Consider the following 18,609-nt stretch of genomic DNA (forward strand, 5'->3'; position numbering starts at 1 on the left):
CCCATGTTTTATCCTTTAGCTTTCCTTCTAGTGACATATGCAACCCTAAACTTCCCCTTTCAACCATAATCACGCCCATAATTCAGCACTATTAATTATACTTACAGTAATGCGCTACCATCACCTTTATCCATTTCCGAACATTTACTGTCAACCTTATTTAAAAATTCCATAGAAATTAAGCATCAGCTCCCCATTCTCCTCCCTCATTCTATCTCCTGGTAGCCTATGCTCTAGATTTTAACTCTGAGAGTTTGCTTATTCTAATTAGTTCAAAGTAGTGAAAAAATACAATATTGGTTGTTTTGTCTGGCTTATTTCACTCAACATATTGTCCTCAAGGTTCTTCCATGTTGTTGCATGCCTCAGGACTTCATTCCTTCTTACTGCTGAGGAATATTCCATCATATGTGTAAGCCACATTTTGTTTATCCATGCATCAGTTGATGGACACTTGGGTTGTTTCCATCTTTTAGCAATTGTGAATAATGCCGCTATGAACATCATTGTGCAAATGTCTGTTTGCATCCCTGCTTTCAGTTCTTCTTAGCGTATAGCTAAGATCATATGGCAGTTCTGTACTTAGCTTTTTGCCAGATCATATGGCAGTTCTGTACTTAGCTTTTTGAGGAACTGCCAAACTGTCCTCCACAGTGGCTGCACCACTCTTCATTCCCCCCAGCAGTGAATAAGGGTTCCTTTTTCTCCACATCTTCTCTAACACTTGTAGTTTTCTGTGGGTTTTTTTCATAGTGCCCATTCTAGTAGGGGTTTATGGAGGCTCATTGTGGTTTTGATTTGCATTTTCCTAATAGCTGGTGATGTTGAACATCTTTTTGTGTGCTTTTTAGCCATTTATATTTCCTCTTTGGAAAAGTGTCTATTCAAGTCTTTTGCCCATTTTTAAAATTGGGTTGTTGGTCCTTTTATTGTTGAGTTGTAGGATTTGTTTTTATATTCTGGATATTAAGCCCTTATCGGATATGTGTTTTCCAAATATTTTCTCTCATTGAGTAGGCTGCCTTTTCACTTTGCTGACAAAGTCCTCTGAAGCACAAAAGTATTTAATTTTTTTAAAATGAAGTTTTATTGAGATATATTAACACACCATATAATCCATCCAAAGTGTACAATCAGCGGTTCACAGTATCATCATATAGTTGTGCACTCATTGCCACAATCAATTTTAGAAGATTTTCATTACTCCAAAAATGAAAATTTAAAAAAAGAACACCAAAAAAATCCCATATCCCTTATCCACCCCCCCTGTATTATTTATATATATATTTTTGTCTTTATTTTATTACTCATCTGCCCATACACTGGGTAAAGGGAGTGTCAGTCACAAGGTTTTCACAATCACAGGGTCACACAATAAAAGGCATATAGTTATACAGTCATCATCAAGAATCAAGTCTACTGGAGTACAGTTCAACAGATTTACATATTTCCTTTTAGCTTTTCTAAAAACTAAATCCATTCTAAAACAGTAGAAACTAAAAGGAATATCTGTATAATGCATAAGAATAACTTCCAGAATGGCCTCTTGACTCTATTTGACATCTCCTAGCTGCTGAAACTTTATTTGCTTTCATCTCTTTTCCTCGTTTTGGTCAAGAAGGCATTCCCAATCCCATAATGCCAGGGCCAGGCTCATCCCTGGGAGTCATGTCCCACATTGCCAGGGAGACTTACACCCTTGGGAGTCATGTCCCATGTAGGGGGGAAGGTAATGAGTTTATCTGCAGAGTTGTCTGAGAGAAAGAGGCCACATGTGAGCAACAAAAGAGGTTCTCTGGGGGTGACTCTTAGGCATAATTATAAGTAGGCTTGGTTTCTCCTTTGCAGGAATAAGTTTCATATGGGCAAGCCCCATGGTCAGGACTTGACTCACGAAACTGGGAGTACCCAGCACCTGTGAGAATATCAGGAATTCCCCAGGTGAGGAAGTTTAATATTTCCACATTTTTCCCCAGTCCCTCAAGGGGACTTTGCAAGTACTTTTTTATTTTCTGCCCCAAATAATCTGGGATGTATAAAGTATTACATTAACCTGTACAGAATAACAAGATCTCATTCCCTATTCTAGGTTCCATGTAATTATATTGTTTGAATAAACTGACCATGCAGGTTAAGTTAGATAGTGTGCTGCAGAGAATATAAATTTTGTACCAAATAAATATCTCTTAAGTTAAAACTCAGAATAGATGTAACTGCTGTAAGAGCTTACAAACTACGAACCTTTACAATGTTATTGAACATTCTGCACTCCTGCATTGTCGATTGCCCAATCTCTGCCCACGTTTTTTCCCCTGACAACCTAGATAGCAGATATCTTAATCTTATCCTAAGTCAGACCATAAGTTAATATTTTACCCTTAGATAGGATATATGTTGTAAAAATTTTTTGTGGATAACTTATAGAAAGTTGAAAAGGTTGCCTTGTATTCTTAACCTGATGGATTTTTTTTTCTAGATCATGTACATATTTTACATCTTTTCAAAATCCTTTTCTCTATGGAGATAATCATATTGCTTTAGTCTCTTGTTTTGTACAGTTGATGATTTCCACTACTTGCATTTTTGAAAGGTCAGACCAACCCTACGTTTTGAAAATAAATATTACACGCTGATGACATCTTAATCTTTTACAAATCACTAATTTTGATTCGGTAATGTTTTGTTCAGAATTTTTTGCATCTGTGCTTGGGTGAAAACTTAGATTGTTGTTTAAGACTAAACATATCCCTCTAAGCATGGCTTTAGTTGTATCCCCCTCTTTTGAAATGTAGTAGCTTTACTATCATTCACTTCAAAATATTTTCTCATTTCTGTGTGCTTTATTTTCAACCCATAGATTATTTAGAAGTATATTCCTTCATTTTCAAATATTTGGGTGGATTTTCTAGTTATCTTTCTGTTACTGGATTTTAGCTTAATTAAACTGTTTTATTGAACACGTCCTTATGAATTTTTTTTGAGAATAGCATTATGGACAATAATAGGATAAGTTTTTCCAGATACTATGTATCCAATTAGAAAGAATGTATATTTTGCTCTTGTTAGGTGTTAGTGTTCTTTAAATGTCAATTAGGTCAAAATTTTTAAAGCATGTTATTTAGATCTTCTCTATCACTGCTGGTTTTTTGTTTGTTCTATCTGTTACTGAGAGAAACATTTTAAAAAGTTCAACTTGACTGTGGATTTGTGTATTTCTCCATTTGGTTCTGTCTTTTGATTGATATATTTTGAATTTGTGCTATCTGGCTATATTTTTAGCTCATAAATATCTATGAATATTATCTATTCCTGTTAAATTGCCTCTTTTATCCTTCTAAAATCTCCCTCTTTTCCTCTAGTAATACCTCTTCCCTTAGGTCTACTTTGTTTGAGATTATTATAGCAACATTACCTTTAAATTGCTGAGTGTTTGCCTGGAATATGTTTTTCTATGTTTTTAAAATATTTAAAGCCTGGAATGTTTGCCTAGAATATGTTTTTCTATGTTTTTGAAAATGTTTAAAGCCTTGTTCATATATTTAAGGTCTGTTTCTTATAATCAGTATATAGTTGTTTTTAAAAAAATACATTTTATGGATCTCTTTCATTTGAAATATTAATTCATTCACATTTAATATCATTAATGGTATGTTTTTGTTAAATTAATATGTTCTTGTTTAAAATTTTGTGTTCTATTTGCCCAGTCTCTTTGGTTCTTTTCCCTTCATTTGTTCTGTTCTCTTGGATTATATTTTTTATTCCATTTCTCCGCCTATATTATTGTTAACTATAGTTCTTTTAAAATTTCTTACAGTTACATTATGGCTCAGCATAAGAGATTTCAACATACATGCTTGACATATTACATTCTACCTTAAATTAATTCTTTTACCACTTCCTGGATACAAGAACCTTATAATGTTTCCAGTTTGTTTACTTTTCTCCCCCCTTAAGTGGTATTGCTGTTGTGCATTTTTTAAAAATTCAGTTTTATTGAGATATATTCATATACCATACAGTCATCCATGGTATACAATCAACTGTTCACAGTACCATCATATAGTTGTGCATTCATTACCCAATCTATTTTTGAACATTTTCCTTACACCAGAAAGTCAGAATAAGAATAAAAAATAAAAGTAAAAAAGAATACCCAAATCACCCCCCCATCCCACCCTATTTTTCATTTAGTTTTTGTCTTCATTTTTCTACTCATCCATCCCTACACTGGATAAAGGGAGTGCGAGCCATGAGGTTCTTACAATCACACTGTCACCCCTTGTCATCTACATTGTTATACAGTTGTCTTCAAGAGTCAAGGCTGCTGGGTTGGAGTTTCGTAGTTTCAGGTATTTACTTCTAGCTATTCCAATACATTAACGCCTCAAAAGTGTTTTCTATATAGTGCGTAAGAATGTCCACCAGAGTGACCTTTCGACTCCATTTGAAATCGCTCAGCTACTGAAGATTTATTTCATTTCATTTCGCATCCCCCTTGTGCTCCAGAAGATGTTCTCAGTGCTATGATGCTGGGTCCAGATTCATCTCCGGGAGTCATATCCTGCATTGCCAGGGAGATTTACACCCCTGGGAGTCAGGTCCCACGTAGGGGGGAGGGGAGTGAGTTCACCTCCCGAGTTGGCTTAGCTAGAGAGAGAGGGCCACATCTGAGCAACAAAGGGGCACTCAGGGGGGACTCCTGGGCACAATTATAAGCAGGTTTAGCCTCTGCTTTGCAGTAACAAGCTTCATAGGAGCAAGCCCCGAGACAGAGGGCTCTGCATGTCAAACCATTAGTTCCCAACGTTTGTGAAAACATCAGCAACAATCCAGGTGAGGAAGTCCAGCACCTCCATATCCTCCCCCAGCTCCTCGGGGGGGACCGAATATAAATTTTTATTCTCTGCCCAAATTACTTTGGGATGTGTTGCTATTTCACTCTAACCTATACAGACCTACGATATCTCTCTTCCTATTTAAAGTTCCATGTAATTGTGGTGTTTGAACAAACTGACTGTAGAAGTTATATTGTTTAGAAAATATAGATCCTGCACCGAATAAACATCTCTTCCCTTGGTCTCCCATGGAAGTTGAAGTTTTAACACACAGTCAGTTTCAGCCTTTACCCTTTGGCCCGATTTGCCCTAGTCTTACCCAGATCTGCTTCATTCATATCTTTAATTAAAGTCTGGGCTCTTTTTCAGCTTTTTTTTTTTTTTTTTTAAACAGTTGCTATTCCTATTTGCCAAGCTCTTGCTCTGAGTTTCAGGTGTCACACTGGTACCCAGTGTTCCAGAGACCAGTCAGGTTATACACCAAGAGATCAACATCTCAGAGTTTGGAGACAGCCATTACAATTCAGGAAGAGATTTGACTGCTTTAAGAGCTTACAATCTAGGAACCATTACCATAATTGTTTCCTTGTTAGGCTGTGCTCTGAGATTCAATTCTGAGTTTACATATTGTAGTTAGTCCATATTGGTGAGGGATTATAGTGTTTGCCTTTGTTTCGGGTGTACTTCGCTCGAAATGCTGTCTACAGGATCCATTCACCTCGTTGGGTGTCTCACAACTTCACTCCTCCTTGCAGTTGCTCAGTATTCCATTGTATGCATACACCACAGTTCACCATTCTGTTCCTCAGTCAGTGTACCCTTAGGCCACCTCCACCCACTGCAAATCATGAATACTGCATCCATAAACACCAATGTGCAAATGTCCATTCATGTCTCTCATCTCAGATCTTCCAAGTACATACCTCATAATGGGGTTGCAGGACCTTATGGCCCCCACATACTTAGCTTCTTGTGGAACCACCACAGTGACCTCCAGAAAGGCTACACCATTCTGCCTCCTCAATAGTAAACAGGTACATCTCTCTCTCCATGTTTTTTCCAGCACTTTTACCCCTATTTATATTTTTTTCCTACAGTTTTATAGAGATACATTCACATAACATACAGTTACCCACAGTGTACAATCAGTTGTTCGTGGTATCATCATATAGTTGTACATTTATCACCACAGTCATCAAAAAGTATTCAATTTTGAGGAGGTCCCGTTTATTTCTTCATTTATTGCTTGTGCTTTGGGTGTAAAATCTAAGAAACACCTCCTACCATAAGATCTTGAAGATGCTTCCCTACATTTTTTTCTAGGAGTTTTATGGTCCTGGCTCTTATATTTATGTCTCTAATCCATTTTTAGTTAATTTTTTGTATATAAGGTATGAGATCAGGGTCCTCTTTCATTCTTTTGGATAAGGATATCCAGTTCTCCCAGCCACATTTGTTGAAGAGACTATTCTGTGCCAGTTGAATAGATTTGGCAGCCTTTCCAAAAATCAATTGACCATAGATACGATGGTCTGTTTCTGAACTCTCAACTCTATTCCATTGATCAGTATGTCTGTCTTTATGCCAGCATCGTGCTGTTTTGACCACCATAGCTTCATAATATGCTTTAGAGTCAGGGAGTATTAGTCCTTCAACTTCATTCTTCTTTCTCAAGATGTTTTTGGCTAGTCAGGGCTCCTTGCCCTTCCAAATAAATTTCATGATTGGCTTTTCCATTTCGGCAAAGTAGGATGTTGGAATTCTGATTGGGGTTGCCTTGAATCTGTAAATCAATTTGGGTTGAATTGACATCTTAAGGATATTCAGTCTCCCAATCCAAGAATTTGAGTGTCCTTCCATTTATTTAGGTCTTCTCTGATTTCTTTTAGGAATGTTTTGTAGTTTTCTGTGTATAGGTCCTTTGCATCCTTAGTTAAATTTGTTTATAGATGTTTGATTCTTCTAGTTGGTATTGTAAATGGAAATTTTTTTCTTGATTCCCCCCTCAGATTGCTCGTTACTAGTGTATAGATACATTACTGATTTTTGTATTTTGATCTTGTGTTCTGACACTTTGCTGAACTCATTTATTAGCTCTAGTTGCTTTATTGTAGATTTTTCAGGACTTTCTAAATATAGTGTCATGTCATCTGCAAATAGTGAAAGTTTTACTTCTTCCTTTCAAATTTATATGCCTTTTCTTTCTTTTCCTTTACTAATTGCTCTAACTGGAACTTCTGGCACAATGTTGAAGAACATTGTGGGTGACAGTGGGCATCCTTGCCTTATTGCAGATCTTAGAGGAAAAGCTTTCAGTCTTTCACCATTGAGTATGATGTTAGCTGTGGGTTTTTCATATATGCTCTTTATTATGTTGAGGACGTTTCCTTCTGTTCCTATCTTTCAATGTGTTTTTATCAAGAAAGGATGCTGGACTTTGTCAAATGCCTTTTTCGTATCAATTGATATGATCATGTGGTTTTTCCCTTTCAATTTGTTAATGTGGTGTATTACATTAATTGATTTTCTTGTGTTGAACCATCCTTGCATACCTGGAATAAATGGTGTATAATTCTTTTAATGCACTGTTGGATTTGATTTGCAAATATTTTGTTAAAGACTTTTGCATCTAGATTCATTAGGGAGATTGGCATGAAGTTTTCTTTTCTTGTAGTTTCTTTATCTGGCTTTGGTATTAGGGTGATGTTGGCTTCATTAGAATGAGTTAGGTAGTATTCCGTCTTCAATTTTTTTGGAAGAATTTGAGCAGGATTGGTATTAATTCTTCTTGGAATGATTGGTAGAATTCACCTGTGGAGCCATCTGGTCCTGAGATTTTCTTTGAGAGGTTTTTGATGACCATTTCAATCTCTTTACTTGTGATTGGTTTGTTGAAGTCTTCTGTTTCTTCTGGAATCAGTGTAGGTTGTGTGTTTCTAGGAAGTTGTCCATTTAATCCAAGTTGTCTAGTTTGTTGTACAATTATTCATAGTATCCTCTTATGATCTTTTTTATTTCTGTGGTATCAGTAGTAATGTCCCTTCTTTTGTTTCTGATTTTATTAATTTGCTTCTTGCCTCTTCTTTTCTTTATCAGTCTAGGTAAGTGTTTGTTAATTTTATTGATCTTTTCAAAGAACCAACTTTTGGTTTTGTTGATTCTCTCTGTTGTATTTTTATTCTCATTTTCATTTATTTCCTCTCTGATCTTTGTTATTTCTTTCCGTCTGGTTGGTTTGGGGTTAGCTTACTGTTCTTTTTCTAGTTCCTCGAGGTGTGCAGTTAGATCTTTGATTTTAGCTCTGTCTTCTTTTTAAATGTAACTGTTTAGGGCTATAAATTTCCCTCTCAGCACTGCTTTCTTTACGTCTCAGAAGTTTTGATATCTTGTGTTCTCATTTTCATTCATCTTGAGATGTTTACTGATTTCTCTTGTAATTTCTTCTTTGACCTGCTGATTAAGAGTGTGTTGTTTAACCTCCATATATTTGTAAATTTTCCAGTTTTCCGGCTATTACTGATTTCCAGCTTCATTCCATTGTGATCAGAGAAAGTACTTCATATAATTTCAGTCTTTTTAAATTTTCTGAGACCTGTTTTGTGTTCCAACGTGTGGTCTATCCTGGAGAATGATCCATGAGCATGTGAGAAGAATGATATCATGCTGTTTTGGGGTGCAGTGTTCTGTAAATGTCTATTAGGTCTAGTTCATTTATCATATTATTCAAGTTCTCTGTTTCATTATTGATCCTGTCTAGATATTCTATCTATTGATAAGAGCAGTGTATTGATGTCTCTAACTATTATTGTGGAGATGTCTGTTTCTCCCTTCAGTTTTGCCAGTGTTTGCCTCATGTATTTTGGGGTATCCTGGTTAGGTGCATAAATATTTATGATTGTTATTTCTTCTTGGTGGATTGCCCTTTTATTACTATATAGTATCCTTCTTTGTCTCTTTTAACATTTTTTTTTTTTTTTTTGCATTTAGAGTCAAAATCTGATATTAGTATAGCTACTCCAGCTCTTTTCTGGTTACTCTTTGCCTGGAATAATTTTTTCCCATCTTTTACTTTCAACCTATTTGTGTCCTTGGGTCTAAGGTGAGTCTCTTGTAGACAGCATATAGGCAGATCATATTTTTTTATCCATTCTGCCAATCTATGTCTTTTGACTGGGGAGTTTAATCTATTAATGGTCAATGTTATTACTGTAAAGGCAGTACTTACTTCTACCTTTTAATCCTTTGGCTTTTTTATCGTCACATCTTAATTTTGTTTCTTTCTTTTTTTTACCCTTTTAGTTACCCTTACTGATATTCTTCATTTCTACACTCTCCTCCATGCCTCTCTCTCCTGTCTTTTCCTTTCAGCCTCTAGTATGTCTTGTAGGGCAGGTCTCTTGTTAATGAACTCTCTTGGTTTATCTGTTAATATTTTATACTCTCCTTCACTATTGAAGTATAGTTTTACCAGATAAAGACTTCTTGGCTGGTAATTTTTCTCTTTCAGTACCTTAAATATATCATACCACTGCCTTCTCACTTCCATGGTTTCTGATGAGAAATTGGCACTTGGTCTTATTGAGCATCCTTGTATGTGATGAATCACTTTTCTCTTGCTACTTTCAGAATTCTTTGTCATTGGTATTTGACATTCTGTTTAGTTTGTGTCTTGGAGTAAGTCTATTAGGGTTTAGCTTTTTGGGAGTATGTTGTGCTTTTTGTACTTGTACCTTTATGTCCTTCATAAGGGTGGGAAATTTTGGGCCATTATTTCCTCAAGTATTCTTTCTGCCCCCTTTCCCCTCTGTTTTCCTTCTGGGACACCCATGAGGTATATATTTGGGCACTTCATGCTGTCATTCAATTCCCTGAGACCCTGCTCCATTTTTTTCATTCTTTTCTCTGTCTGTTTTTCTGACTGTAAGATTTTGTATGTCCTTTCCTCTAGTTCACTGATCCTTTCTTCTGCCTGTTCAAACTGCTGTTGTATCCCTCTAGTGTTTTTTTTTTTTTTTTTAAGGTAACTAAGTTTTATTAGAAACTCAAAAGTATTCAATTTCCAAATAGTTTCCACAATATTTTATCATTTTCTTAGGTTGACCAGAACTTGTATTTGAAATCTGATTTTCAAATTTCAATTTAGTAACTGTTGGGCTGACCACCCTCCTGGACAATCTCAGCAAGATGCATGAACACTTCACAACCATTTACAGCAAAACAGTATCTAGATCCCTGAGCAACAATTTAGATTTTGGGGGACTGGTCTTCTCCTTAATATTCAGGGACAAGGCACAGGGTTTCCTAAGTTTGGGTCTTTCCTTCTCTAGCACTTAGTTGGCTAACAAGCTGTTTGCTTTACCTTTCTCTGTGGAGAATATATAGGTACTATCACCCTAGGTCCATGTCCTACTTAAGCCCCATCTTTTGAAAAACGGAAGGACCTGGGAAGGAAAAGAAAATCACCTCTAGAGTCAGCTAAAAATTTTAACTTAGCTATCTTTTCCATACACTTCTATACTATTTCATATAGTCGAAGCAAAAGCAATGGACACATTCCTTTTATGCTTTTTAACTTTCACCTCTCTCTTACCCTTCAACCTATTATAAAGCAAGTTTGAAAATTTTCACATAACACTTCATTGGTGAGCTCACACCCGAGAAATTAACAATGGCACCAGGATTCCCTTGATGAAATTACAAGCTGTGGCAGATTTGAAATAGTATAAATTAATCTTTGATACATTATTAAACTTATCTTTCTACATATAAGAATAATACACAGTGGGATATTGTCATTCAGTAAGATACAATCTTTAAGACAAAGAGAGAATATATAAAACCATTCTATGTAGTCCAATGTATTTTACTGGAATAAATATATCCGGAACAAAAAAACCTGAGGTCTGTTTCTAGAGAAACCTCTGTAGGGTTTAAAGCTGAATATTCTGCAGGTACCAGGCAGAAATACCTGTCGCATTTAAAACAATCTAGTTATTATAAAATAAAGGTCTTCAATCTTTAAACAATAGCAAAAACACACAAACCAAATGAAAATGTACTAAAATGTAATCATCCATAAAAGCTGTAATTTAATCTGACAGTAAAACACAAGAAGCAATATTAGAGTTGGTTTAGTATATTATATATTTTAGCTTTGAAAGATATAGAAACCAGTTATCCCAGTTTTTTTCCTATAAAGGCCCGTTTTCCCAAGGCATTATGCACAGTTTCAATTAGAATATAATGATAGAGTGATAGGTCATAATTTTTTAAATATAAAATGAAGTTGGTGTGACTCAGAATAAGTTATCTGCTGCAGTGAGTTGAGGGGAAATTTGATAATCTGTATTCTATATCATTACAGATATAAAGTTTAATGGTTCAAATTTTTAGTGCTTGACAGGGAAGAATCATGATAAAAAGTTCAATATGAAATCATCTGATTATAGTAGCAGTATCTAACATTTGAAATGCATCCATGCTCTTGTATAATTATATTAGAGTCAAGTATATTTATTTTCACATCTGTTATAATTGCTCTTGCAAAGGAGAAATACTGTTATCTTATTTTCCAAGAGATATACACAGAGCAATTTTTTCTCCAGGGAACTTTTGCAAACCAATATAAGATCTAAATTCTTCACATAATATATAAAACAGGAGAAGCCTCTTCAGATTTGTTTTTTGAAGTCTGGAATGTTGGCACTTTCCAGTTAGGCAATTCTTCATTCCTGTAATCTGGCTCAGAGCTGCTGCTTACTGTGGGTCTAGAGCAGCAGACATGATTTCTTTTCAGGCTTCTTCTTTTCCACTGGTGTTTTTCTATTTATCTTTCTGACCAGATCATGAAATATCTCATTAACATTTATCTTTGACATTGCAGAAGATTCTAAAACGGCACAGTTACACCACTGTTTTGCTAAATTCTGACCCTGTTCTTTGCCAACTGCTCGCCCATTTTCTGGGTTGCAGTTATTTCTAACCAAAATAACTGGAACATCTTCTGTGTTCTTAACCTGTAAAATCTGTTCCCTCAGGTCCTGTAAGTCATTAAATGTATACTGAGCTTTAGTGGAATATACTAATGCAAACAATTAGCCGTTCTTCATATACAAATCCCTTATCACTGTAAATTGCTCTGTTCCTGCTGTATCCAGGATTTCAAGCACACAGTGTTTGGCAGTCTACTTCACATTTCTTTCTGTGAGAATCTTCTATTGACTCATGTTTTTCAATTCCCTGAAGAAATTGAACTGTTAAATCAGACTTCCCCACACCTCCTAAACCAAGGACCACTAGCTTGTACTCATGCATGGTGTGGTCTATTTAAATACTGACAGTCCCTCTGGTGTGGTGCCTCCTCCATCTCCCCTCCTCCCCCTCTCTTCTCTTGGTCACAGATCCTACTCCAGCTCTCCATCTAGTGTATTTTTTTTTTTTTAATCTCTTCTCTTGTGCCTTTCATTCCCATAAGTTCTGTCATTTTTTTTTTTGCATGCTTTCGAATTCTTCTTTATATTTACCCAGTGTCTTAATATCCTTTATCTCTTTTGCCATATTTTCCTTTATCTCTTTGAATTGATTTAGGAGATTTGTTGAACATCATTGATTAGTTGTTTCAAATCTGTATCTTGTCTGAAGTTTTAATTTGTTCCTTTGACTGGACCATATCTTCCTGTTACTTAGTATGGCTTGTAATTTTTTGCTGGTGTCTAGGCATCTGATTTTCTTGATGAGTTTACTCTGGAGGTCTGTTTCTCTCTCTTCTCAAGGGTTTTCTTGTTGATTGGCTTTGTCTAAAACTATTCTTTGATAGTTGGTTCAACTTATTTTGGACCTTTAGAATAGCTCTTGTTTAACTGATCAGAATTTTTTCAGCTCTTATTCATCTGATTCTTGCCATGGATAGACAGTACAATTTCGGAGATTGCACTATTTGTGCAATTGTTTCACCCCCAGGAGAAAGCTTCCTTTCCGCTATTCATCCTCCAGGAATATTGATCTGTTCTGTTTGTTTTTGATTTACCTCTATATGTTTTTAACACTCGTTTCATTATCTCTAGCTGCTTTTACCTGGAGGGCTCATTCTGGGGGTGTAGTCCTTCTGAAAAGGACCTTCCCAACTCAATTTTTCCCTGTCAAAACAGGCCCAGAGACTCACAAAGGGTTGTAGATCAGTTCCATAGTGCCCTGGGGAGGAGATCCAAAAAGGACGCCAATCTTCTCTATGACGGCTCCCCAAAACTGTGCTTTCCTGGCATGCCCAGCAGATGGCACTCTTCAGCCAGCTGTTCCCCACAGTCCTAAGTTGGTATTGTGCCTTTAAGTCTCAACTGACTTCACCCCTGTAGGGGAGTGGTTGAGACAGAGACTGCCAGCTGCTTTCAGCAGGGGCAGGTTGAAACTGTTGCTCAGATCCCAGACTCTGTGATCTGAGTTCTCTAATCAACAGCCACAAACTGCTTTGGGTCATGCCCCTTCCTCCCCTTTTCTTGGGGAAGTGCCACCCTTCAGCAAACGTTTCCCTAGAAGTTACTGTGACTCAATCAGCCGCACTTCCACCCTACAGGTGGTAGGGGTGAAATGGAGGCTGTCAGCTGCTTTCTGTCCTGGGCAGATTGAAAATTTAGCTGTTCTCAGAACTGGAATCCAAAATCTGAATTCATTAATCAAAAGCCACAGTCAGTGCCCAGCCTTGCCCCCCCTTCCTTTTTTTGGGGAAGAGCCACCCTTCAGCCAATTGTTTCCTGCCACCTGAGAAGTTACTATGTCTCTCAATCAGACCTGCTTCCTTCCCTGCAGGGAGCAGATTGAAACAGAGGCTGCCAGCTGCTTTCTGTCCTGGGCGTGTTGGAAGTTTAGCTGTATTCAGAACTGGAACCCAGCAGTCCAAATTCACTAATCAAAAGCCGCAATTGATGCCCAGCTATGTCCCCTCCCTTGCTGTTCTTGGGAAAGAAGGCTTCTACTTCCAGCTGGGGAGTGTCTCACGCAGCCTGCCATGCCAGTGGGGGGTGTGCACCAGCCTCTGCAGCGTGGAGAGATCTACTCACAGGTCTTCACTGCAGTTTATCAACCTCTTCCGCTCTTCCCTGGATGGTGTAGTGTTTTTCTGGTGTCTGAAGCTCTCCCCCTGCCCTTACCCCCCCCCTCCACAAATAATTGTTTTAAACAATTTCTGGCTATTGACTAGCTGCCCTAGAGGATGAACCAAATGCTAGAACTCCCAACTCCACCATGCTGAAAACCTTCCAGTAATGTTTTTGTTGACTTCTTTATTCCCTACATTAACAAAATTTTCTTTTGATATGGTAAATCCCCCTAATGATGGCATTTAAATAAACCATTAGGCTGAGAAGAGAGTGTCAGTTCAGGCAGTTAACTAGTATGCTGGCATTCTGATTATTAGTTATTAATGAAAACTTATATTTAGATGCCTAATACAGTGACTGCTCAGCACATGTTCATTAAATCCAACTATGAATTAATGGACTGTTTTCATTATGCCTAATTTTTTTTTAGGATGCTCCTTCATCTTATATTAAAAAAGAACTATATTTTTCATTGACCATATTGGAAATATCTTTGTTAAATTATGGATAAGGAATTTCAATCCCATGTCTGCCACTCCTGATCTACCAAAAAGTTCTTTAGATGATTCCAGTGATGAGACAGGTTTAACAGTATCTGCTGAATTTCATATTTATATGTCTTGCCTTTTCTACAAATTAAAGAATGTAAGATCCTTTGAAGGCAAGGCAATATATTAAACTTTGCAGACCCACTATATATCATGGTCTGCTTCTGGTGGTGGGTTTATAGTAAGTTCTAAATAAATACTGTTATAATGCCCTTCCTCTGTTTTACTGGAAAAGAACAGAGCTATATTTCATAGATTATGGAAAGGCACAGCCAGACTTTTGTTTAGTGTAAACTTTAGCCTAAGCTAGTATTTCCCCAATTTATCTGATCATATGGATGATCTGGAACACTTACTACAAAATAACAGATACCCTGACCTGGAGATTGTTTTGTTAGATTTGGAGTAATGTCCTGGTGAGTCTTTTGACAAAAGCAGTGCTCCAGTTCATTAAGTGCAAAGGGCAGAAACCCCAACTTAAATGAGGCAAAAAAGGAATTTATTGGCTCACTTAATTTGAAACAGGGCCTGGGGAAGGGAGATAATAATTTGCTCCGTGCTTCTGGATTGTTTCCCAGCTTTATCAGGCAAGGAATGCATAACAGAGGTGCTTGGAGGACTCTGGGGGAATCAAGCCTCTCCTAAGTCTTAGGCTTATCCGAATTGTTGGTTCTGCCTTTCTGGCTTTTCTTGTACCACTTTTAACCCTAGGTAGAATTTTCCAACTCAGCAAGGCCCCTGTGCAGGCTGTAGGCAGAAAAAACCTTTCCTAAAAAGCCTTATTTCTTCCCTTTGCTTTCCGATTGACCAGTTCATCTCAGGGCCGATAGTCTCCACTTGTATGGCCTTGTTATTTATTGACAGTATCTGTTCAAATTGGTTAAGGTACTCTTTCTGATTGGGTGATGTCCAGACTGTACTAGTTAAATATTTTGAGTATCTCCCCTATTTCATATTAGGCAGTCTCTGTTTAAACAGAATCTGATTGAAGACCCTATATATAGCCAATACACTTCACATCCTTCATTTTCCCTCCTGCATCTTTTTTGCAGCCTACCTCAGTAGTATTGAGTCCTGGTGTAAAACAGATCATGGTTGAGTCATCTGTTTCATACCACATTATAAGGATGGCCAACTGCTCACCATGAGATACAGAAATTTGCACTGGTCTGTTCCCAACCTTGGTCCAGCTAATCCTACCTTTTAGGGACTCATTTGCACCACACTTCTTCCAGTTTCTGTATCTTCTAGGGTTCTTTTGGTTATAAGCAATAGAAACCAACTCTGGTTAACTTTGTCTACAGCAGTGTTTTCCAAACCTTGCTGATAATCACAAACACCTGCAGAGCATTTTAAAGTTAAAAATCCCATGTATCAATAAAAAATCTATTGAATTAGAATATCCAAGGGAATGGAGCCCAGGGATTAGTAGTTTTAAAAAGCATTCCAGGTGATTATGCTGCATGCACATCTTTGTCTAATTCAGCAGTTGGCCCTCTAACTCATCTATTTGCCCAGACCAGAAAACTGGGAATCATTTCTGAAATCACTTCCCCATTTTTATTTCATTGCTAGTACCCGTTAGGACTATATCTTATATATCTAATGAATCCTTCCACTCCTGTCTATCACCACTGCCTTTATTCTAATTAGATCACTACTGTTTTTCTTTTGTACCATTGAATCAACCTTCTAAATGGTTTTCATTCTTCCCCTTTGCATTCCACCCCTCAGCAATGCAGTGGCCACAGGTTGTGTCTTCTCCTTGCCTACAATACATCTGTGGTTTCCCATCGTACTGAAAATACAAACAATATTTTCCTTGTGGTCTACATGATATAGAGCCTACTTTTTAACCAGTCTCATGTGGTATCACCATCCCTAGCTAAGTTGCAGTCACACTGGCTCCCTTTTTGTTAGTTGAAAATGTCAAGCTTTTCCTGACTCTGAGACTTTGCAAATGCTGTTCCGTCTGCCTAAGAAGGTCTTTCTCTGACTTTTCTAGTTCTTTTTCAGCTAAAAATCACTTCCTCATAGAAGCCTTTCATGACTTTATTTCCATCTTAGCACTAATCACAAAATGTAGTTATTTATTTTGTTTACATGTTTACAAGTTCCAGGCTGGTGATCTTGCCAATGTTATTCTTATAAATCTAACACGAGTCACAGCAGTTGGCATATAATGGCATTTAATAAATATTTGTTGAATGAATCGTCACGGCCATAGAACTGGTCCAAGCTTCTGTCATCTCTCCCCTGAATTACTACATTTGCATCCTAACTACTCTGCCTACAACTACTCTGGCTGTCCTTTAATCCATTCTCCATGTTGGTTTTAGGGTTAATTTTTTTTTTTAAATTTCATGCCTGATAATTATACCATATATTTTTTGTATGCTTCTGTTGATTGTAATATAGCTTAAAGTACTTTTAATGATCTAGCTTCTCTGCCTCTTTGATCTCTTATCACCTTCTTCCTTGCTTTATGAGCATCAGCCATACCGCCCTTTTTTCTGTTCTGTTCTGTGAGCTATATGTGTCCTATCCCACTTCAGGTTTTTTTCTCATGCCTGTTTCCTCTGCCAGAATATTCTTTCCCCTTCTCCATGACTGGTTAACTTCTATTCATTCTTTAGATTTCAACTGGGATCAATTCTTCAGGGAATCCTTCCTTTATCTCTCAGAATCTATCTTATCTCCACATTATGTGATTTCATGGTAATGTGTAACTTTCCTTTGTAGTACCTATCATAATTTACATTGAAGCATCTATTTGTGTTTTTAGATGATTGATGTGTGCCGTGATTACAGGACCATATCTTATGTTCAATGTTGTATCCCTATAACTGGTATGTAGTGGGTGTTTCAGTAAATAATGTTATATATATATAATAATATTGACCTGAATCCAGGTCTAGAAATTGATGGCTTAAGGTCTACCTCTCTAAAAATCTGCCTTATCTGAGTGCTCCTGGACTTCTTTAACCTGTAGAGATCTCCCCTTCTGTAAACTTAAAAGTCCTTATTCTTTGTTTGCAAGATGTTTAGCATTTACACAAGTAATCCTTATGTCATCTAAAAATTTCTGTTTATTTACCTTTTCATACTGTTTAGGCTTTGTATTTGCCAGTTGTTTTTCCTCCTCTAAATAACTGCTAGAGCTATTTTTCTAACTTTCTAAATTATAACTCTGATCAGTTGTGGTACTTTCAGGGCAGTACTTCTCAAACTATATATGTAGAAGAATCAGTTTTGTTTTCAATCCATCAAAAACTAATAATTTTGTAAAATTTGGTAAAAATAACCTGTCAGAAAGATGAAATTTTTAAAAAGACAAAATATAAACCTCAAATTTTTATTTTAACAAACATAAAGTTATACTGTTAATTGCTGTACAGAGTTTCTAAGTGCTTACTCTCAATTTCCGTACTTAAGGCCAAAGGGTAACAGTTGGGTGATGGATACCACACCCGGAGTAGTAGCACTGCTCTAGGTCTGTAAGCAGGCAGCTTACAGCTTCCCAGGAACTGGATGTGAAGGTGCGGCAGGGTGGATGGGCTCTGCTTCCTTACTCCCCTGCTACCAGTAAAGCTCTGTAGATTATTGTCTTGTTTTGCATAACTATTTGTTTGAAGATACTGTAGTTCTTTGAGAAAAAAGGTTTGAAAGTCTCTAATCTGCAAGATATATTCCTGGCTTCTTAGAATGGCATTCTTCGTGATCTGGTTCCAACCTAGTTTTCTCGTTCATTTACTTCTCCCACCGTATATAGCCTATGCTCAAACCACTTACCCTCTTTTCCCAGGACACTGTACAAGACCTTTCACTACTTACTACTTTTCTACTCCCCTTTGCTTGGAATTACCTAAACTTCCTTTTTTTTGTCTGGAATAAGAGGCATTCTCCAAGTTCTGGTTCAAAAGTCACATCCTGTGAAGCTTTTCTCAATTCTTTTAGACAGAATTGGTTTCTAATTTTAACATACTTATAAAAACATATGCATATTATATTCCGTTATTGTTAAATGTATTTGCTTGCTTATCTCCATATCTAAATTAACATAAATTCCTATTCATTAGTCCAGGGACTAGCACATAGAGTTCTCAGTAAGTATTGGTTGGGTAAATTGGGAAA

The 18,609-nt window shown here is 36.9% G+C and overlaps 1 protein-coding gene and 1 pseudogene across 9 annotated transcripts in view; one reads left to right on the top strand and one right to left on the bottom strand.

The window, feature by feature from the left end:
* Nucleotides 1-18,609, top strand: part of SCMH1 (Scm polycomb group protein homolog 1) — a 234,828-nt gene that overhangs the window by 16,048 nt on the left and 200,171 nt on the right. The window contains exon 1 of one of the 9 annotated variants that reach the window (XM_037827536.1): nucleotides 1,856-1,941. The exons of the other annotated variants lie outside the window; for them this stretch is intronic. The gene's annotated coding sequence lies outside the window, so the exon portion shown is untranslated. Of the gene's footprint in view, nucleotides 1-1,855; nucleotides 1,942-18,609 lie in introns of those variants that run through there. 9 annotated transcript variants of the gene reach the window in all.
* Nucleotides 11,603-12,149, bottom strand: LOC119527481 (annotated as a pseudogene).

Source organism: Choloepus didactylus, chromosome 2 (genome assembly GCF_015220235.1).
Source record: "Choloepus didactylus isolate mChoDid1 chromosome 2, mChoDid1.pri, whole genome shotgun sequence".
NCBI classification, from domain to species: Eukaryota; Metazoa; Chordata; class Mammalia; order Pilosa; family Megalonychidae; genus Choloepus; species Choloepus didactylus.